At 52.0% G+C, this 16069-nt stretch overlaps 49 non-coding genes across 49 annotated transcripts; 32 read left to right on the forward strand and 17 right to left on the reverse strand.

The window, feature by feature from the left end:
• The first annotated feature begins 114 nt into the window (after positions 1 to 114).
• On the forward strand, positions 115 to 187 carry Trnav-cac (transfer RNA valine (anticodon CAC)). Its single transcript has one exon. It is a non-coding gene; the product is annotated as a tRNA-Val (tRNA).
• A 158-nt stretch (positions 188 to 345) lies between these two features.
• Positions 346 to 418, forward strand: Trnav-aac (transfer RNA valine (anticodon AAC)). The gene has a single exon. It is a non-coding gene; the product is annotated as a tRNA-Val (tRNA).
• A 193-nt stretch (positions 419 to 611) lies between these two features.
• Trnap-ugg (transfer RNA proline (anticodon UGG)) lies at positions 612 to 683 on the reverse strand. Its single transcript has one exon. It is a non-coding gene; the product is annotated as a tRNA-Pro (tRNA).
• A 412-nt stretch (positions 684 to 1095) lies between these two features.
• Positions 1096 to 1168, forward strand: Trnav-cac (transfer RNA valine (anticodon CAC)). Its single transcript has one exon. It is a non-coding gene; the product is annotated as a tRNA-Val (tRNA).
• A 158-nt stretch (positions 1169 to 1326) lies between these two features.
• On the forward strand, positions 1327 to 1399 carry Trnav-aac (transfer RNA valine (anticodon AAC)). The gene has a single exon. It is a non-coding gene; the product is annotated as a tRNA-Val (tRNA).
• A 193-nt stretch (positions 1400 to 1592) lies between these two features.
• On the reverse strand, positions 1593 to 1664 carry Trnap-ugg (transfer RNA proline (anticodon UGG)). The gene has a single exon. It is a non-coding gene; the product is annotated as a tRNA-Pro (tRNA).
• Positions 1665 to 2076: 412 nt separating this feature from the next.
• Positions 2077 to 2149, forward strand: Trnav-cac (transfer RNA valine (anticodon CAC)). The gene has a single exon. It is a non-coding gene; the product is annotated as a tRNA-Val (tRNA).
• Positions 2150 to 2307: 158 nt separating this feature from the next.
• On the forward strand, positions 2308 to 2380 carry Trnav-aac (transfer RNA valine (anticodon AAC)). Its single transcript has one exon. It is a non-coding gene; the product is annotated as a tRNA-Val (tRNA).
• A 193-nt stretch (positions 2381 to 2573) lies between these two features.
• On the reverse strand, positions 2574 to 2645 carry Trnap-ugg (transfer RNA proline (anticodon UGG)). The gene has a single exon. It is a non-coding gene; the product is annotated as a tRNA-Pro (tRNA).
• Positions 2646 to 3057: 412 nt separating this feature from the next.
• Positions 3058 to 3130, forward strand: Trnav-cac (transfer RNA valine (anticodon CAC)). Its single transcript has one exon. It is a non-coding gene; the product is annotated as a tRNA-Val (tRNA).
• A 158-nt stretch (positions 3131 to 3288) lies between these two features.
• Positions 3289 to 3361, forward strand: Trnav-aac (transfer RNA valine (anticodon AAC)). Its single transcript has one exon. It is a non-coding gene; the product is annotated as a tRNA-Val (tRNA).
• Positions 3362 to 3554: 193 nt separating this feature from the next.
• Trnap-ugg (transfer RNA proline (anticodon UGG)) lies at positions 3555 to 3626 on the reverse strand. The gene has a single exon. It is a non-coding gene; the product is annotated as a tRNA-Pro (tRNA).
• A 412-nt stretch (positions 3627 to 4038) lies between these two features.
• Positions 4039 to 4111, forward strand: Trnav-cac (transfer RNA valine (anticodon CAC)). Its single transcript has one exon. It is a non-coding gene; the product is annotated as a tRNA-Val (tRNA).
• A 158-nt stretch (positions 4112 to 4269) lies between these two features.
• Trnav-aac (transfer RNA valine (anticodon AAC)) lies at positions 4270 to 4342 on the forward strand. The gene has a single exon. It is a non-coding gene; the product is annotated as a tRNA-Val (tRNA).
• Positions 4343 to 4535: 193 nt separating this feature from the next.
• Trnap-ugg (transfer RNA proline (anticodon UGG)) lies at positions 4536 to 4607 on the reverse strand. The gene has a single exon. It is a non-coding gene; the product is annotated as a tRNA-Pro (tRNA).
• A 412-nt stretch (positions 4608 to 5019) lies between these two features.
• Trnav-cac (transfer RNA valine (anticodon CAC)) lies at positions 5020 to 5092 on the forward strand. The gene has a single exon. It is a non-coding gene; the product is annotated as a tRNA-Val (tRNA).
• Positions 5093 to 5250: 158 nt separating this feature from the next.
• Positions 5251 to 5323, forward strand: Trnav-aac (transfer RNA valine (anticodon AAC)). Its single transcript has one exon. It is a non-coding gene; the product is annotated as a tRNA-Val (tRNA).
• A 193-nt stretch (positions 5324 to 5516) lies between these two features.
• On the reverse strand, positions 5517 to 5588 carry Trnap-ugg (transfer RNA proline (anticodon UGG)). The gene has a single exon. It is a non-coding gene; the product is annotated as a tRNA-Pro (tRNA).
• Positions 5589 to 6000: 412 nt separating this feature from the next.
• Positions 6001 to 6073, forward strand: Trnav-cac (transfer RNA valine (anticodon CAC)). The gene has a single exon. It is a non-coding gene; the product is annotated as a tRNA-Val (tRNA).
• A 158-nt stretch (positions 6074 to 6231) lies between these two features.
• Positions 6232 to 6304, forward strand: Trnav-aac (transfer RNA valine (anticodon AAC)). Its single transcript has one exon. It is a non-coding gene; the product is annotated as a tRNA-Val (tRNA).
• Positions 6305 to 6497: 193 nt separating this feature from the next.
• On the reverse strand, positions 6498 to 6569 carry Trnap-ugg (transfer RNA proline (anticodon UGG)). The gene has a single exon. It is a non-coding gene; the product is annotated as a tRNA-Pro (tRNA).
• Positions 6570 to 6981: 412 nt separating this feature from the next.
• Trnav-cac (transfer RNA valine (anticodon CAC)) lies at positions 6982 to 7054 on the forward strand. Its single transcript has one exon. It is a non-coding gene; the product is annotated as a tRNA-Val (tRNA).
• A 158-nt stretch (positions 7055 to 7212) lies between these two features.
• Trnav-aac (transfer RNA valine (anticodon AAC)) lies at positions 7213 to 7285 on the forward strand. The gene has a single exon. It is a non-coding gene; the product is annotated as a tRNA-Val (tRNA).
• Positions 7286 to 7478: 193 nt separating this feature from the next.
• On the reverse strand, positions 7479 to 7550 carry Trnap-ugg (transfer RNA proline (anticodon UGG)). The gene has a single exon. It is a non-coding gene; the product is annotated as a tRNA-Pro (tRNA).
• Positions 7551 to 7962: 412 nt separating this feature from the next.
• Trnav-cac (transfer RNA valine (anticodon CAC)) lies at positions 7963 to 8035 on the forward strand. Its single transcript has one exon. It is a non-coding gene; the product is annotated as a tRNA-Val (tRNA).
• A 158-nt stretch (positions 8036 to 8193) lies between these two features.
• On the forward strand, positions 8194 to 8266 carry Trnav-aac (transfer RNA valine (anticodon AAC)). The gene has a single exon. It is a non-coding gene; the product is annotated as a tRNA-Val (tRNA).
• A 193-nt stretch (positions 8267 to 8459) lies between these two features.
• Positions 8460 to 8531, reverse strand: Trnap-ugg (transfer RNA proline (anticodon UGG)). Its single transcript has one exon. It is a non-coding gene; the product is annotated as a tRNA-Pro (tRNA).
• A 412-nt stretch (positions 8532 to 8943) lies between these two features.
• On the forward strand, positions 8944 to 9016 carry Trnav-cac (transfer RNA valine (anticodon CAC)). Its single transcript has one exon. It is a non-coding gene; the product is annotated as a tRNA-Val (tRNA).
• A 158-nt stretch (positions 9017 to 9174) lies between these two features.
• On the forward strand, positions 9175 to 9247 carry Trnav-aac (transfer RNA valine (anticodon AAC)). The gene has a single exon. It is a non-coding gene; the product is annotated as a tRNA-Val (tRNA).
• Positions 9248 to 9440: 193 nt separating this feature from the next.
• On the reverse strand, positions 9441 to 9512 carry Trnap-ugg (transfer RNA proline (anticodon UGG)). Its single transcript has one exon. It is a non-coding gene; the product is annotated as a tRNA-Pro (tRNA).
• A 412-nt stretch (positions 9513 to 9924) lies between these two features.
• Positions 9925 to 9997, forward strand: Trnav-cac (transfer RNA valine (anticodon CAC)). Its single transcript has one exon. It is a non-coding gene; the product is annotated as a tRNA-Val (tRNA).
• Positions 9998 to 10190: 193 nt separating this feature from the next.
• Positions 10191 to 10262, reverse strand: Trnap-ugg (transfer RNA proline (anticodon UGG)). The gene has a single exon. It is a non-coding gene; the product is annotated as a tRNA-Pro (tRNA).
• A 412-nt stretch (positions 10263 to 10674) lies between these two features.
• Trnav-cac (transfer RNA valine (anticodon CAC)) lies at positions 10675 to 10747 on the forward strand. The gene has a single exon. It is a non-coding gene; the product is annotated as a tRNA-Val (tRNA).
• A 158-nt stretch (positions 10748 to 10905) lies between these two features.
• Trnav-aac (transfer RNA valine (anticodon AAC)) lies at positions 10906 to 10978 on the forward strand. The gene has a single exon. It is a non-coding gene; the product is annotated as a tRNA-Val (tRNA).
• A 193-nt stretch (positions 10979 to 11171) lies between these two features.
• On the reverse strand, positions 11172 to 11243 carry Trnap-ugg (transfer RNA proline (anticodon UGG)). The gene has a single exon. It is a non-coding gene; the product is annotated as a tRNA-Pro (tRNA).
• Positions 11244 to 11655: 412 nt separating this feature from the next.
• Trnav-cac (transfer RNA valine (anticodon CAC)) lies at positions 11656 to 11728 on the forward strand. Its single transcript has one exon. It is a non-coding gene; the product is annotated as a tRNA-Val (tRNA).
• A 158-nt stretch (positions 11729 to 11886) lies between these two features.
• Trnav-aac (transfer RNA valine (anticodon AAC)) lies at positions 11887 to 11959 on the forward strand. The gene has a single exon. It is a non-coding gene; the product is annotated as a tRNA-Val (tRNA).
• A 193-nt stretch (positions 11960 to 12152) lies between these two features.
• Trnap-ugg (transfer RNA proline (anticodon UGG)) lies at positions 12153 to 12224 on the reverse strand. Its single transcript has one exon. It is a non-coding gene; the product is annotated as a tRNA-Pro (tRNA).
• Positions 12225 to 12636: 412 nt separating this feature from the next.
• Trnav-cac (transfer RNA valine (anticodon CAC)) lies at positions 12637 to 12709 on the forward strand. The gene has a single exon. It is a non-coding gene; the product is annotated as a tRNA-Val (tRNA).
• A 158-nt stretch (positions 12710 to 12867) lies between these two features.
• Positions 12868 to 12940, forward strand: Trnav-aac (transfer RNA valine (anticodon AAC)). The gene has a single exon. It is a non-coding gene; the product is annotated as a tRNA-Val (tRNA).
• Positions 12941 to 13133: 193 nt separating this feature from the next.
• Trnap-ugg (transfer RNA proline (anticodon UGG)) lies at positions 13134 to 13205 on the reverse strand. The gene has a single exon. It is a non-coding gene; the product is annotated as a tRNA-Pro (tRNA).
• A 412-nt stretch (positions 13206 to 13617) lies between these two features.
• Trnav-cac (transfer RNA valine (anticodon CAC)) lies at positions 13618 to 13690 on the forward strand. The gene has a single exon. It is a non-coding gene; the product is annotated as a tRNA-Val (tRNA).
• Positions 13691 to 13848: 158 nt separating this feature from the next.
• On the forward strand, positions 13849 to 13921 carry Trnav-aac (transfer RNA valine (anticodon AAC)). Its single transcript has one exon. It is a non-coding gene; the product is annotated as a tRNA-Val (tRNA).
• Positions 13922 to 14114: 193 nt separating this feature from the next.
• On the reverse strand, positions 14115 to 14186 carry Trnap-ugg (transfer RNA proline (anticodon UGG)). Its single transcript has one exon. It is a non-coding gene; the product is annotated as a tRNA-Pro (tRNA).
• Positions 14187 to 14598: 412 nt separating this feature from the next.
• On the forward strand, positions 14599 to 14671 carry Trnav-cac (transfer RNA valine (anticodon CAC)). The gene has a single exon. It is a non-coding gene; the product is annotated as a tRNA-Val (tRNA).
• A 158-nt stretch (positions 14672 to 14829) lies between these two features.
• Trnav-aac (transfer RNA valine (anticodon AAC)) lies at positions 14830 to 14902 on the forward strand. Its single transcript has one exon. It is a non-coding gene; the product is annotated as a tRNA-Val (tRNA).
• A 193-nt stretch (positions 14903 to 15095) lies between these two features.
• Positions 15096 to 15167, reverse strand: Trnap-ugg (transfer RNA proline (anticodon UGG)). Its single transcript has one exon. It is a non-coding gene; the product is annotated as a tRNA-Pro (tRNA).
• A 412-nt stretch (positions 15168 to 15579) lies between these two features.
• Positions 15580 to 15652, forward strand: Trnav-aac (transfer RNA valine (anticodon AAC)). The gene has a single exon. It is a non-coding gene; the product is annotated as a tRNA-Val (tRNA).
• A 193-nt stretch (positions 15653 to 15845) lies between these two features.
• On the reverse strand, positions 15846 to 15917 carry Trnap-ugg (transfer RNA proline (anticodon UGG)). The gene has a single exon. It is a non-coding gene; the product is annotated as a tRNA-Pro (tRNA).
• Positions 15918 to 16069: the final 152 nt, after the last annotated feature.

Genomic DNA, 16069 nt, shown 5'->3' on the forward strand with positions numbered 1-16069 from the left:
CCCTTGGCTGTGATGGTTTCCAGGCTGTCAAAAGAACTGTCGCGTGTGCATTCACGGACGGGAGAGAGGCTGAGGTAATTGCGAGTGAACGGAGATGGACTCCTCAAGTCCGCAGTTTCCGTAGTGTAGCGGTTATCACGTCTGCTTCACACGCAGAAGGTCCCCGGTTCGATCCCGGGCGGGAACAGTATTTTCCTGCCTATGTCGTATTGTACTCCAGTGAGCCACGACATGTGAGGATCTTCTGCATGTACCTTTGTTCTGCAAGTAGCGCATTTATTTAATTTCTTAGTAACGATGACAACACCAGCACGAGTTGTCTCTAATGTAAGGCGCACACAAGTAGTTTCCGTGGTGTAGCGGTTATCACGTCTGCCTAACACGCAGAAGGTCCCCGTGTCGATCCCGGGCGGAAACACTTTTTTATCATTAAAAACAAGACATACTAACATGCATCTGCTACCATCTGTACCCAAAAACCTTCGTAATCGCCTTCACACGTCAGATCAGTGTCAATTGCTCACATCAAATATGAATTTCATTTGATACTGACGCCGAGCATTTTGCGTCGACTCAGCCACTCACGTGCGACCAGTTTGCACAAAACGCTAGGGCTCGTCCGGGATTTGAACCCGGGACCTCCTGCACCCAAAGCAGGAATCATACCCCTAGACCAACGAGCCATCTGACGTGGCAAATGACTATTATTTCAGTGCACTGGGTCCCTCGATGTGGTCCAGGGTGCTCTGGAAAGTCTCGTGTAGGCTGGCGGGATGGGGGCGGCGCGAATTCCCGCGGTCGGCGGCCTTCCTGGGCTATTGGTACCTTCATGTAGAGCTGCCGCTGGGCTCGCACTCCCTGCTGCTAAGAAAGTGATTGCTTTTGCTGCTATGATTTGCAATCACGACTGCGGGAAACGCCGCTATTTCGTTAGGGGTGCTACGGCAGACACCTTCTCGAGCACCCCGAAGACTTCTTGAGCCCTTGGCTGTGATGGTTTCCAGGCTGTCAAAAGAACTGTCGCGTGTGCATTCACGGACGGGAGAGAGGCTGAGGTAATTGCGAGTGAACGGAGATGGACTCCTCCCGTTCGCAGTTTCCGTAGTGTAGCGGTTATCACGTCTGCTTCACACGCAGAAGGTCCCCGGTTCGATCCCGGGCGGGAACAGTATTTTCCTGCCTATGTCGTATTGTACTCCAGTGAGCCACGACATGTGAGGATCTTCTGCATGTACCTTTGTTCTGCAAGTAGCGCATTTATTTAATTTCTTAGTAACGATGACAACACCAGCACGAGTTGTCTCTAATGTAAGGCGCACACAAGTAGTTTCCGTGGTGTAGCGGTTATCACGTCTGCCTAACACGCAGAAGGTCCCCGTGTCGATCCCGGGCGGAAACACTTTTTTATCATTAAAAACAAGACATACTAACATGCATCTGCTACCATCTGTACCCAAAAACCTTCGTAATCGCCTTCACACGTCAGATCAGTGTCAATTGCTCACATCAAATATGAATTTCATTTGATACTGACGCCGAGCATTTTGCGTCGACTCAGCCACTCACGTGCGACCAGTTTGCACAAAACGCTAGGGCTCGTCCGGGATTTGAACCCGGGACCTCCTGCACCCAAAGCAGGAATCATACCCCTAGACCAACGAGCCATCTGACGTGGCAAATGACTATTATTTCAGTGCACTGGGTCCCTCGATGTGGTCCAGGGTGCTCTGGAAAGTCTCGTGTAGGCTGGCGGGATGGGGGCGGCGCGAATTCCCGCGGTCGGCGGCCTTCCTGGGCTATTGGTACCTTCATGTAGAGCTGCCGCTGGGCTCGCACTCCCTGCTGCTAAGAAAGTGATTGCTTTTGCTGCTATGATTTGCAATCACGACTGCGGGAAACGCCGCTATTTCGTTAGGGGTGCTACGGCAGACACCTTCTCGAGCACCCCGAAGACTTCTTGAGCCCTTGGCTGTGATGGTTTCCAGGCTGTCAAAAGAACTGTCGCGTGTGCATTCACGGACGGGAGAGAGGCTGAGGTAATTGCGAGTGAACGGAGATGGACTCCTCAAGTCCGCAGTTTCCGTAGTGTAGCGGTTATCACGTCTGCTTCACACGCAGAAGGTCCCCGGTTCGATCCCGGGCGGGAACAGTATTTTCCTGCCTATGTCGTATTGTACTCCAGTGAGCCACGACATGTGAGGATCTTCTGCATGTACCTTTGTTCTGCAAGTAGCGCATTTATTTAATTTCTTAGTAACGATGACAACACCAGCACGAGTTGTCTCTAATGTAAGGCGCACACAAGTAGTTTCCGTGGTGTAGCGGTTATCACGTCTGCCTAACACGCAGAAGGTCCCCGTGTCGATCCCGGGCGGAAACACTTTTTTATCATTAAAAACAAGACATACTAACATGCATCTGCTACCATCTGTACCCAAAAACCTTCGTAATCGCCTTCACACGTCAGATCAGTGTCAATTGCTCACATCAAATATGAATTTCATTTGATACTGACGCCGAGCATTTTGCGTCGACTCAGCCACTCACGTGCGACCAGTTTGCACAAAACGCTAGGGCTCGTCCGGGATTTGAACCCGGGACCTCCTGCACCCAAAGCAGGAATCATACCCCTAGACCAACGAGCCATCTGACGTGGCAAATGACTATTATTTCAGTGCACTGGGTCCCTCGATGTGGTCCAGGGTGCTCTTGAAAGTCTCGTGTAGGCTGGCGGGATGGGGGCGGCGCGAATTCCCGCGGTCGGCGGCCTTCCTGGGCTATTGGTACCTTCATGTAGAGCTGCCGCTGGGCTCGCACTCCCTGCTGCTAAGAAAGTGATTGCTTTTGCTGCTATGATTTGCAATCACGACTGCGGGAAACGCCGCTATTTCGTTAGGGGTGCTACGGCAGACACCTTCTCGAGCACCCCGAAGACTTCTTGAGCCCTTGGCTGTGATGGTTTCCAGGCTGTCAAAAGAACTGTCGCGTGTGCATTCACGGACGGGAGAGAGGCTGAGGTAATTGCGAGTGAACGGAGATGGACTCCTCAAGTCCGCAGTTTCCGTAGTGTAGCGGTTATCACGTCTGCTTCACACGCAGAAGGTCCCCGGTTCGATCCCGGGCGGGAACAGTATTTTCCTGCCTATGTCGTATTGTACTCCAGTGAGCCACGACATGTGAGGATCTTCTGCATGTACCTTTGTTCTGCAAGTAGCGCATTTATTTAATTTCTTAGTAACGATGACAACACCAGCACGAGTTGTCTCTAATGTAAGGCGCACACAAGTAGTTTCCGTGGTGTAGCGGTTATCACGTCTGCCTAACACGCAGAAGGTCCCCGTGTCGATCCCGGGCGGAAACACTTTTTTATCATTAAAAACAAGACATACTAACATGCATCTGCTACCATCTGTACCCAAAAACCTTCGTAATCGCCTTCACACGTCAGATCAGTGTCAATTGCTCACATCAAATATGAATTTCATTTGATACTGACGCCGAGCATTTTGCGTCGACTCAGCCACTCACGTGCGACCAGTTTGCACAAAACGCTAGGGCTCGTCCGGGATTTGAACCCGGGACCTCCTGCACCCAAAGCAGGAATCATACCCCTAGACCAACGAGCCATCTGACGTGGCAAATGACTATTATTTCAGTGCACTGGGTCCCTCGATGTGGTCCAGGGTGCTCTGGAAAGTCTCGTGTAGGCTGGCGGGATGGGGGCGGCGCGAATTCCCGCGGTCGGCGGCCTTCCTGGGCTATTGGTACCTTCATGTAGAGCTGCCGCTGTGCTCGCACTCCCTGCTGCTAAGAAAGTGATTGCTTTTGCTGCTATGATTTGCAATCACGACTGCGGGAAACGCCGCTATTTCGTTAGGGGTGCTACGGCAGACACCTTCTCGAGCACCCCGAAGACTTCTTGAGCCCTTGGCTGTGATGGTTTCCAGGCTGTCAAAAGAACTGTCGCGTGTGCATTCACGGACGGGAGAGAGGCTGAGGTAATTGCGAGTGAACGGAGATGGACTCCTCCCGTTCGCAGTTTCCGTAGTGTAGCGGTTATCACGTCTGCTTCACACGCAGAAGGTCCCCGGTTCGATCCCGGGCGGGAACAGTATTTTCCTGCCTATGTCGTATTGTACTCCAGTGAGCCACGACATGTGAGGATCTTCTGCATGTACCTTTGTTCTGCAAGTAGCGCATTTATTTAATTTCTTAGTAACGATGACAACACCAGCACGAGTTGTCTCTAATGTAAGGCGCACACAAGTAGTTTCCGTGGTGTAGCGGTTATCACGTCTGCCTAACACGCAGAAGGTCCCCGTGTCGATCCCGGGCGGAAACACTTTTTTATCATTAAAAACAAGACATACTAACATGCATCTGCTACCATCTGTACCCAAAAACCTTCGTAATCGCCTTCACACGTCAGATCAGTGTCAATTGCTCACATCAAATATGAATTTCATTTGATACTGACGCCGAGCATTTTGCGTCGACTCAGCCACTCACGTGCGACCAGTTTGCACAAAACGCTAGGGCTCGTCCGGGATTTGAACCCGGGACCTCCTGCACCCAAAGCAGGAATCATACCCCTAGACCAACGAGCCATCTGACGTGGCAAATGACTATTATTTCAGTGCACTGGGTCCCTCGATGTGGTCCAGGGTGCTCTGGAAAGTCTCGTGTAGGCTGGCGGGATGGGGGCGGCGCGAATTCCCGCGGTCGGCGGCCTTCCTGGGCTATTGGTACCTTCATGTAGAGCTGCCGCTGGGCTCGCACTCCCTGCTGCTAAGAAAGTGATTGCTTTTGCTGCTATGATTTGCAATCACGACTGCGGGAAACGCCGCTATTTCGTTAGGGGTGCTACGGCAGACACCTTCTCGAGCACCCCGAAGACTTCTTGAGCCCTTGGCTGTGATGGTTTCCAGGCTGTCAAAAGAACTGTCGCGTGTGCATTCACGGACGGAAGAGAGGCTGAGGTAATTGCGAGTGAACGGAGATGGACTCCCCCCGTTCGCAGTTTCCGTAGTGTAGCGGTTATCACGTCTGCTTCACACGCAGAAGGTCCCCGGTTCGATCCCGGGCGGGAACAGTATTTTCCTGCCTATGTCGTATTGTACTCCAGTGAGCCACGACATGTGAGGATCTTCTGCATGTACCTTTGTTCTGCAAGTAGCGCATTTATTTAATTTCTTAGTAACGATGACAACACCACCACGAGTTGTCTCTAATGTAAGGCGCACACAAGTAGTTTCCGTGGTGTAGCGGTTATCACGTCTGCCTAACACGCAGAAGGTCCCCGTTTCGATCCCGGGCGGAAACACTTTTTTATCATTAAAAACAAGACATACTAACATGCATCTGCTACCATCTGTACCCAAAAACCTTCGTAATCGCCTTCACACGTCAGATCAGTGTCAATTGCTCACATCAAATATGAATTTCATTTGATACTGACGCCGAGCATTTTGCGTCGACTCAGCCACTCACGTGCGACCAGTTTGCACAAAACGCTAGGGCTCGTCCGGGATTTGAACCCGGGACCTCCTGCACCCAAAGCAGGAATCATACCCCTAGACCAACGAGCCATCTGACGTGGCAAATGACTATTATTTCAGTGCACTGGGTCCCTCGATGTGGTCCAGGGTGCTCTGGAAAGTCTCGTGTAGGCTGGCGGGATGGGAGCGGCGCGAATTCCCGCGGTCGGCGGCCTTCCTGGGCTATTGGTACCTTCATGTAGAGCTGCCGCTGGGCTCGCACTCCCTGCTGCTACGAAAGTGATTGCTTTTGCTGCTATGATTTGCAATCACGACTGCGGGAAACGCCGCTATTTCGTTAGGGGTGCTACGGCAGACACCTTCTCGAGCACCCCGAAGACTTCTTGAGCCCTTGGCTGTGATGGTTTCCAGGCTGTCAAAAGAACTGTCGCGTGTGCATTCACGGACGGGAGAGAGGCTGAGGTAATTGCGAGTGAACGGAGATGGACTCCTCCCGTTCGCAGTTTCCGTAGTGTAGCGGTTATCACGTCTGCTTCACACGCAGAAGGTCCCCGGTTCGATCCCGGGCGGGAACAGTATTTTCCTGCCTATGTCGTATTGTACTCCAGTGAGCCACGACATGTGAGGATCTTCTGCATGTACCTTTGTTCTGCAAGTAGCGCATTTATTTAATTTCTTAGTAACGATGACAACACCAGCACGAGTTGTCTCTAATGTAAGGCGCACACAAGTAGTTTCCGTGGTGTAGCGGTTATCACGTCTGCCTAACACGCAGAAGGTCCCCGTGTCGATCCCGGGCGGAAACACTTTTTTATCATTAAAAACAAGACATACTAACATGCATCTGCTACCATCTGTACCCAAAAACCTTCGTAATCGCCTTCACACGTCAGATCAGTGTCAATTGCTCACATCAAATATGAATTTCATTTGATACTGACGCCGAGCATTTTGCGTCGACTCAGCCACTCACGTGCGACCAGTTTGCACAAAACGCTAGGGCTCGTCCGGGATTTGAACCCGGGACCTCCTGCACCCAAAGCAGGAATCATACCCCTAGACCAACGAGCCATCTGACGTGGCAAATGACTATTATTTCAGTGCACTGGGTCCCTCGATGTGGTCCAGGGTGCTCTGGAAAGTCTCGTGTAGGCTGGCGGGATGGGGGCGGCGCGAATTCCCGCGGTCGGCGGCCTTCCTGGGCTATTGGTACCTTCATGTAGAGCTGCCGCTGGGCTCGCACTCCCTGCTGCTAAGAAAGTGATTGCTTTTGCTGCTATGATTTGCAATCACGACTGCGGGAAACGCCGCTATTTCGTTAGGGGTGCTACGGCAGACACCTTCTCGAGCACCCCGAAGACTTCTTGAGCCCTTGGCTGTGATGGTTTCCAGGCTGTCAAAAGAACTGTCGCGTGTGCATTCACGGACGGAAGAGAGGCTGAGGTAATTGCGAGTGAACGGAGATGGACTCCCCCCGTTCGCAGTTTCCGTAGTGTAGCGGTTATCACGTCTGCTTCACACGCAGAAGGTCCCTGGTTCGATCCCGGGCGGGAACAGTATTTTCCTGCCTATGTCGTATTGTACTCCAGTGAGCCACGACATGTGAGGATCTTCTGCATGTACCTTTGTTCTGCAAGTAGCGCATTTATTTAATTTCTTAGTAACGATGACAACACCACCACGAGTTGTCTCTAATGTAAGGCGCACACAAGTAGTTTCCGTGGTGTAGCGGTTATCACGTCTGCCTAACACGCAGAAGGTCCCCGTGTCGATCCCGGGCGGAAACACTTTTTTATCATTAAAAACAAGACATACTAACATGCATCTGCTACCATCTGTACCCAAAAACCTTCGTAATCGCCTTCACACGTCAGATCAGTGTCAATTGCTCACATCAAATATGAATTTCATTTGATACTGACGCCGAGCATTTTGCGTCGACTCAGCCACTCACGTGCGACCAGTTTGCACAAAACGCTAGGGCTCGTCCGGGATTTGAACCCGGGACCTCCTGCACCCAAAGCAGGAATCATACCCCTAGACCAACGAGCCATCTGACGTGGCAAATGACTATTATTTCAGTGCACTGGGTCCCTCGATGTGGTCCAGGGTGCTCTGGAAAGTCTCGTGTAGGCTGGCGGGATGGGAGCGGCGCGAATTCCCGCGGTCGGCGGCCTTCCTGGGCTATTGGTACCTTCATGTAGAGCTGCCGCTGGGCTCGCACTCCCTGCTGCTACGAAAGTGATTGCTTTTGCTGCTATGATTTGCAATCACGACTGCGGGAAACGCCGCTATTTCGTTAGGGGTGCTACGGCAGACACCTTCTCGAGCACCCCGAAGACTTCTTGAGCCCTTGGCTGTGATGGTTTCCAGGCTGTCAAAAGAACTGTCGCGTGTGCATTCACGGACGGGAGAGAGGCTGAGGTAATTGCGAGTGAACGGAGATGGACTCCTCCCGTTCGCAGTTTCCGTAGTGTAGCGGTTATCACGTCTGCTTCACACGCAGAAGGTCCCCGGTTCGATCCCGGGCGGGAACAGTATTTTCCTGCCTATGTCGTATTGTACTCCAGTGAGCCACGACATGTGAGGATCTTCTGCATGTACCTTTGTTCTGCAAGTAGCGCATTTATTTAATTTCTTAGTAACGATGACAACACCAGCACGAGTTGTCTCTAATGTAAGGCGCACACAAGTAGTTTCCGTGGTGTAGCGGTTATCACGTCTGCCTAACACGCAGAAGGTCCCCGTGTCGATCCCGGGCGGAAACACTTTTTTATCATTAAAAACAAGACATACTAACATGCATCTGCTACCATCTGTACCCAAAAACCTTCGTAATCGCCTTCACACGTCAGATCAGTGTCAATTGCTCACATCAAATATGAATTTCATTTGATACTGACGCCGAGCATTTTGCGTCGACTCAGCCACTCACGTGCGACCAGTTTGCACAAAACGCTAGGGCTCGTCCGGGATTTGAACCCGGGACCTCCTGCACCCAAAGCAGGAATCATACCCCTAGACCAACGAGCCATCTGACGTGGCAAATGACTATTATTTCAGTGCACTGGGTCCCTCGATGTGGTCCAGGGTGCTCTGGAAAGTCTCGTGTAGGCTGGCGGGATGGGGGCGGCGCGAATTCCCGCGGTCGGCGGCCTTCCTGGGCTATTGGTACCTTCATGTAGAGCTGCCGCTGGGCTCGCACTCCCTGCTGCTAAGAAAGTGATTGCTTTTGCTGCTATGATTTGCAATCACGACTGCGGGAAACGCCGCTATTTCGTTAGGGGTGCTACGGCAGACACCTTCTCGAGCACCCCGAAGACTTCTTGAGCCCTTGGCTGTGATGGTTTCCAGGCTGTCAAAAGAACTGTCGCGTGTGCATTCACGGACGGAAGAGAGGCTGAGGTAATTGCGAGTGAACGGAGATGGACTCCCCCCGTTCGCAGTTTCCGTAGTGTAGCGGTTATCACGTCTGCTTCACACGCAGAAGGTCCCCGGTTCGATCCCGGGCGGGAACAGTATTTTCCTGCCTATGTCGTATTGTACTCCAGTGAGCCACGACATGTGAGGATCTTCTGCATGTACCTTTGTTCTGCAAGTAGCGCATTTATTTAATTTCTTAGTAACGATGACAACACCAGCACGAGTTGTCTCTAATGTAAGGCGCACACAAGTAGTTTCCGTGGTGTAGCGGTTATCACGTCTGCCTAACACGCAGAAGGTCCCCGTGTCGATCCCGGGCGGAAACACTTTTTTATCATTAAAAACAAGACATACTAACATGCATCTGCTACCATCTGTACCCAAAAACCTTCGTAATCGCCTTCACACGTCAGATCAGTGTCAATTGCTCACATCAAATATGAATTTCATTTGATACTGACGCCGAGCATTTTGCGTCGACTCAGCCACTCACGTGCGACCAGTTTGCACAAAACGCTAGGGCTCGTCCGGGATTTGAACCCGGGACCTCCTGCACCCAAAGCAGGAATCATACCCCTAGACCAACGAGCCATCTGACGTGGCAAATGACTATTATTTCAGTGCACTGGGTCCCTCGATGTGGTCCAGGGTGCTCTGGAAAGTCTCGTGTAGGCTGGCGGGATGGGGGCGGCGCGAATTCCCGCGGTCGGCGGCCTTCCTGGGCTATTGGTACCTTCATGTAGAGCTGCCGCTGGGCTCGCACTCCCTGCTGCTAAGAAAGTGATTGCTTTTGCTGCTATGATTTGCAATCACGACTGCGGGAAACGCCGCTATTTCGTTAGGGGTGCTACGGCAGACACCTTCTCGAGCACCCCGAAGACTTCTTGAGCCCTTGGCTGTGATGGTTTCCAGGCTGTCAAAAGAACTGTCGCGTGTGCATTCACGGACGGGAGAGAGGCGGAGGTAATTGCGAGTGAACGGAGATGGACTCCTCAAGTCCGCAGTTTCCGTAGTGTAGCGGTTATCACGTCTGCTTCACACGCAGAAGGTCCCCGTGTCGATCCCGGGCGGAAACACTTTTTTATCATTAAAAACAAGACATACTAACATGCATCTGCTACCATCTGTACCCAAAAACCTTCGTAATCGCCTTCACACGTCAGATCAGTGTCAATTGCTCACATCAAATATGAAATTCATTTGATACTGACGCCGAGCATTTTGCGTCGACTCAGCCACTCACGTGCGACCAGTTTGCACAAAACGCTAGGGCTCGTCCGGGATTTGAACCCGGGACCTCCTGCACCCAAAGCAGGAATCATACCCCTAGACCAACGAGCCATCTGACGTGGCAGACGACTATTATTTCAGTGCACTGGGTCCCTCGATGTGGTCCAGGGTGCTCTGGAAAGTCTCGTGTAGGCTGGCGGGATGGGGGCGGCGCGAATTCCCGCGGTCGGCGGCCTTCCTGGGCTATTGGTACCTTCATGTAGAGCTGCCGCTGGGCTCGCACTCCCTGCTGCTAAGAAAGTGATTGCTTTTGCTGCTATGATTTGCAATCACGACTGCGGGAAACGCCGCTATTTCGTTAGGGGTGCTACGGCAGACACCTTCTCGAGCACCCCGAAGACTTCTTGAGCCCTTGGCTGTGATGGTTTCCAGGCTGTCAAAAGAACTGTCGCGTGTGCATTCACGGACGGGAGAGAGGCTGAGGTAATTGCGAGTGAACGGAGATAGACTCCTCCCGTTCGCAGTTTCCGTAGTGTAGCGGTTATCACGTCTGCTTCACACGTAGAAGGTCCCCGGTTCGATCCCGGGCGGGAACAGTATTTTCCTGCCTATGTCGTATTGTACTCCAGTGAGCCACGACATGTGAGGATCTTCTGCATGTACCTTTGTTCTGCAAGTAGCGCATTTATTTAATTTCTTAGTAACGATGACAACACCAGCACGAGTTGTCTCTAATGTAAGGCGCACACAAGTAGTTTCCGTGGTGTAGCGGTTATCACGTCTGCCTAACACGCAGAAGGTCCCCGTGTCGATCCAGGGCGGAAACACTTTTTTATCATTAAAAACAAGACATACTAACATGCATCTGCTACCATCTGTACCCAAAAACCTTCGTAATCGCCTTCACACGTCAGATCAGTGTCAATTGCTCACATCAAATATGAATTTCATTTGATACTGACGCCGAGCATTTTGCGTCGACTCAGCCACTCACGTGCGACCAGTTTGCACAAAACGCTAGGGCTCATCCGGGATTTGAACCCGGGACCTCCTGCACCCAAAGCAGGAATCATACCCCTAGACCAACGAGCCATCTGACGTGGCAGATGACTATTATTTCAGTGCACTGGGTCCCTCGATGTGGTCCAGGGTGCTCTGGAAAGTCTCGTGTAGGCTGGCGGGATGGGGGCGGCGCGAATTCCCGCGGTCGGCGGCCTTCCTGGGCTATTGGTACCTTCATGTAGAGCTGCCGCTGGGCTCGCACTCCCTGCTGCTAAGAAAGTGATTGCTTTTGCTGCTATGATTTGCAATCACGACTGCGGGAAACGCCGCTATTTCGTTAGGGGTGCTACGGCAGACACCTTCTCGAGCACCCCGAAGACTTCTTGAGCCCTTGGCTGTGATGGTTTCCAGGCTGTCAAAAGAACTGTCGCGTGTGCATTCACGGACGGGAGAGAGGCTGAGGTAATTGCGAGTGAACGGAGATGGACTCCTCCCGTTCGCAGTTTCCGTAGTGTAGCGGTTATCACGTCTGCTTCACACGTAGAAGGTCCCCGGTTCGATCCCGGGCGGGAACAGTATTTTCCTGCCTATGTCGTATTGTACTCCAGTGAGCCACGACATGTGAGGATCTTCTGCATGTACCTTTGTTCTGCAAGTAGCGCATTTATTTAATTTCTTAGTAACGATGACAACACCAGCACGAGTTGTCTCTAATGTAAGGCGCACACAAGTAGTTTCCGTGGTGTAGCGGTTATCACGTCTGCCTAACACGCAGAAGGTCCCCGTGTCGATCCAGGGCGGAAACACTTTTTTATCATTAAAAACAAGACATACTAACATGCATCTGCTACCATCTGTACCCAAAAACCTTCGTAATCGCCTTCACACGTCAGATCAGTGTCAATTGCTCACATCAAATATGAATTTCATTTGATACTGACGCCGAGCATTTTGCGTCGACTCAGCCACTCACGTGCGACCAGTTTGCACAAAACGCTAGGGCTCATCCGGGATTTGAACCCGGGACCTCCTGCACCCAAAGCAGGAATCATACCCCTAGACCAACGAGCCATCTGACGTGGCAGATGACTATTATTTCAGTGCACTGGGTCCCTCGATGTGGTCCAGGGTGCTCTGGAAAGTCTCGTGTAGGCTGGCGGGATGGGGGCGGCGCGAATTCCCGCGGTCGGCGGCCTTCCTGGGCTATTGGTACCTTCATGTAGAGCTGCCGCTGGGCTCGCACTCCCTGCTGCTAAGAAAGTGATTGCTTTTGCTGCTATGATTTGCAATCACGACTGCGGGAAACGCCGCTATTTCGTTAGGGGTGCTACGGCAGACACCTTCTCGAGCACCCCGAAGACTTCTTGAGCCCTTGGCTGTGATGGTTTCCAGGCTGTCAAAAGAACTGTCGCGTGTGCATTCACGGACGGAAGAGAGGCTGAGGTAATTGCGAGTGAACGGAGATGGACTCCCCCCGTTCGCAGTTTCCGTAGTGTAGCGGTTATCACGTCTGCTTCACACGCAGAAGGTCCCCGGTTCGATCCCGGGCGGGAACAGTATTTTCCTGCCTATGTCGTATTGTACTCCAGTGAGCCACGACATGTGAGGATCTTCTGCATGTACCTTTGTTCTGCAAGTAGCGCATTTATTTAATTTCTTAGTAACGATGACAACACCAGCACGAGTTGTCTCTAATGTAAGGCGCACACAAGTAGTTTCCGTGGTGTAGCGGTTATCACGTCTGCCTAACACGCAGAAGGTCCCCGTGTCGATCCCGGGCGGAAACACTTTTTTATCATTAAAAACAAGACATACTAACATGCATCTGCTACCATCTGTACCCAAAAACCTTCGTAATCGCCTTCACACGTCAGATCAGTGTCAATTGCTCACATCAAATATGAAATTCATTTGATACTGACGCCGAGCATTTTGCGTCGACTCAGCCACTCACGTGCGACCAGTTTGCACAAAACGCTAGGGCTCGTCCGGGATTTGAACCCGGGACCTCCTGCACCCAAAGCAGGAATCATACCCCTAGACCAACGAGCCATCTGACGTGGCAGATGACTATTATTTCAGTGCACTGGGTCCCTCGATGTGGTCCAGGGTGCTCTGGAAAGTCTCGTGTAGGCTGGCGGGATGGGGGCGGCGCGAATTCCCGCGGTCGGCGGCCTTCCTGGGCTATTGGTACCTTCATGTAGAGCTGCCGCTGGGCTCGCACTCCCTGCTGCTAAGAAAGTGATTGCTTTTGCTGCTATGATTTGCAATCACGACTGCGGGAAACGCCGCTATTTCGTTAGGGGTGCTACGGCAGACACCTTCTCGAGCACCCCGAAGACTTCTTGAGCCCTTGGCTGTGATGGTTTCCAGGCTGTCAAAAGAACTGTCGCGTGTGCATTCACGGACGGGAGAGAGGCTGAGGTAATTGCGAGTGAACGGAGATGGACTCCTCCCGTTCGCAGTTTCCGTAGTGTAGCGGTTATCACGTCTGCTTCACACGTAGAAGGTCCCCGGTTCGATCCCGGGCGGGAACAGTATTTTCCTGCCTATGTCGTATTGTACTCCAGTGAGCCACGACATGTGAGGATCTTCTGCATGTACCTTTGTTCTGCAAGTAGCGCATTTATTTAATTTCTTAGTAACGATGACAACACCAGCACGAGTTGTCTCTAATGTAAGGCGCACACAAGTAGTTTCCGTGGTGTAGCGGTTATCACGTCTGCCTAACACGCAGAAGGTCCCCGTGTCGATCCAGGGCGGAAACACTTTTTTATCATTAAAAACAAGACATACTAACATGCATCTGCTACCATCTGTACCCAAAAACCTTCGTAATCGCCTTCACACGTCAGATCAGTGTCAATTGCTCACATCAAATATGAATTTCATTTGATACTGACGCCGAGCATTTTGCGTCGACTCAGCCACTCACGTGCGACCAGTTTGCACAAAACGCTAGGGCTCATCCGGGATTTGAACCCGGGACCTCCTGCACCCAAAGCAGGAATCATACCCCTAGACCAACGAGCCATCTGACGTGGCAGATGACTATTATTTCAGTGCACTGGGTCCCTCGATGTGGTCCAGGGTGCTCTGGAAAGTCTCGTGTAGGCTGGCGGGATGGGGGCGGCGCGAATTCCCGCGGTCGGCGGCCTTCCTGGGCTATTGGTACCTTCATGTAGAGCTGCCGCTGGGCTCGCACTCCCTGCTGCTAAGAAAGTGATTGCTTTTGCTGCTATGATTTGCAATCACGACTGCGGGAAACGCCGCTATTTCGTTAGGGGTGCTACGGCAGACACCTTCTCGAGCACCCCGAAGACTTCTTGAGCCCTTGGCTGTGATGGTTTCCAGGCTGTCAAAAGAACTGTCGCGTGTGCATTCACGGACGGGAGAGAGGCTGAGGTAATTGCGAGTGAACGGAGATGGACTCCTCCCGTTCGCAGTTTCCGTAGTGTAGCGGTTATCACGTCTGCTTCACACGTAGAAGGTCCCCGGTTCGATCCCGGGCGGGAACAGTATTTTCCTGCCTATGTCGTATTGTACTCCAGTGAGCCACGACATGTGAGGATCTTCTGCATGTACCTTTGTTCTGCAAGTAGCGCATTTATTTAATTTCTTAGTAACGATGACAACACCAGCACGAGTTGTCTCTAATGTAAGGCGCACACAAGTAGTTTCCGTGGTGTAGCGGTTATCACGTCTGCCTAACACGCAGAAGGTCCCCGTGTCGATCCAGGGCGGAAACACTTTTTTATCATTAAAAACAAGACATACTAACATGCATCTGCTACCATCTGTACCCAAAAACCTTCGTAATCGCCTTCACACGTCAGATCAGTGTCAATTGCTCACATCAAATATGAATTTCATTTGATACTGACGCCGAGCATTTTGCGTCGACTCAGCCACTCACGTGCGACCAGTTTGCACAAAACGCTAGGGCTCATCCGGGATTTGAACCCGGGACCTCCTGCACCCAAAGCAGGAATCATACCCCTAGACCAACGAGCCATCTGACGTGGCAGATGACTATTATTTCAGTGCACTGGGTCCCTCGATGTGGTCCAGGGTGCTCTGGAAAGTCTCGTGTAGGCTGGCGGGATGGGGGCGGCGCGAATTCCCGCGGTCGGCGGCCTTCCTGGGCTATTGGTACCTTCATGTAGAGCTGCCGCTGGGCTCGCACTCCCTGCTGCTAAGAAAGTGATTGCTTTTGCTGCTATGATTTGCAATCACGACTGCGGGAAACGCCGCTATTTCGTTAGGGGTGCTACGGCAGACACCTTCTCGAGCACCCCGAAGACTTCTTGAGCCCTTGGCTGTGATGGTTTCCAGGCTGTCAAAAGAACTGTCACGTGTGCATTCACGGACGGAAGAGAGGCTGAGGTAATTGCGAGTGAACGGAGATGGACTCCCCCCGTTCGCAGTTTCCGTAGTGTAGCGGTTATCACGTCTGCCTAACACGCAGAAGGTCCCCGTGTCGATCCCGGGCGGAAACACTTTTTTATCATTAAAAACAAGACATACTAACATGCATCTGCTACCATCTGTACCCAAAAACCTTCGTAATCGCCTTCACACGTCAGATCAGTGTCAATTGCTCACATCAAATATGAATTTCATTTGATACTGACGCCGAGCATTTTGCGTCGACTCAGCCACTCACGTGCGACCAGTTTGCACAAAACGCTAGGGCTCATCCGGGATTTGAACCCGGGACCTCCTGCACCCAAAGCAGGAATCATACCCCTAGACCAACGAGCCATCTGACGTGGCAGATGACTATTATTTCAGTGCACTGGGTCCCTCGATGTGGTCCAGGGTGCTCTGGAAAGTCTCGTGTAGGCTGGCGGGATGGGGGCGGCGCGAATTCCCGCGGTCGGCGGCCTTCCTGGGCTATTGGTACCTTCATGTAG

Source organism: Schistocerca gregaria, chromosome 2, assembly GCF_023897955.1.
Source record: "Schistocerca gregaria isolate iqSchGreg1 chromosome 2, iqSchGreg1.2, whole genome shotgun sequence".
In the NCBI taxonomy this organism is placed as follows: domain Eukaryota; kingdom Metazoa; phylum Arthropoda; class Insecta; order Orthoptera; family Acrididae; genus Schistocerca; species Schistocerca gregaria.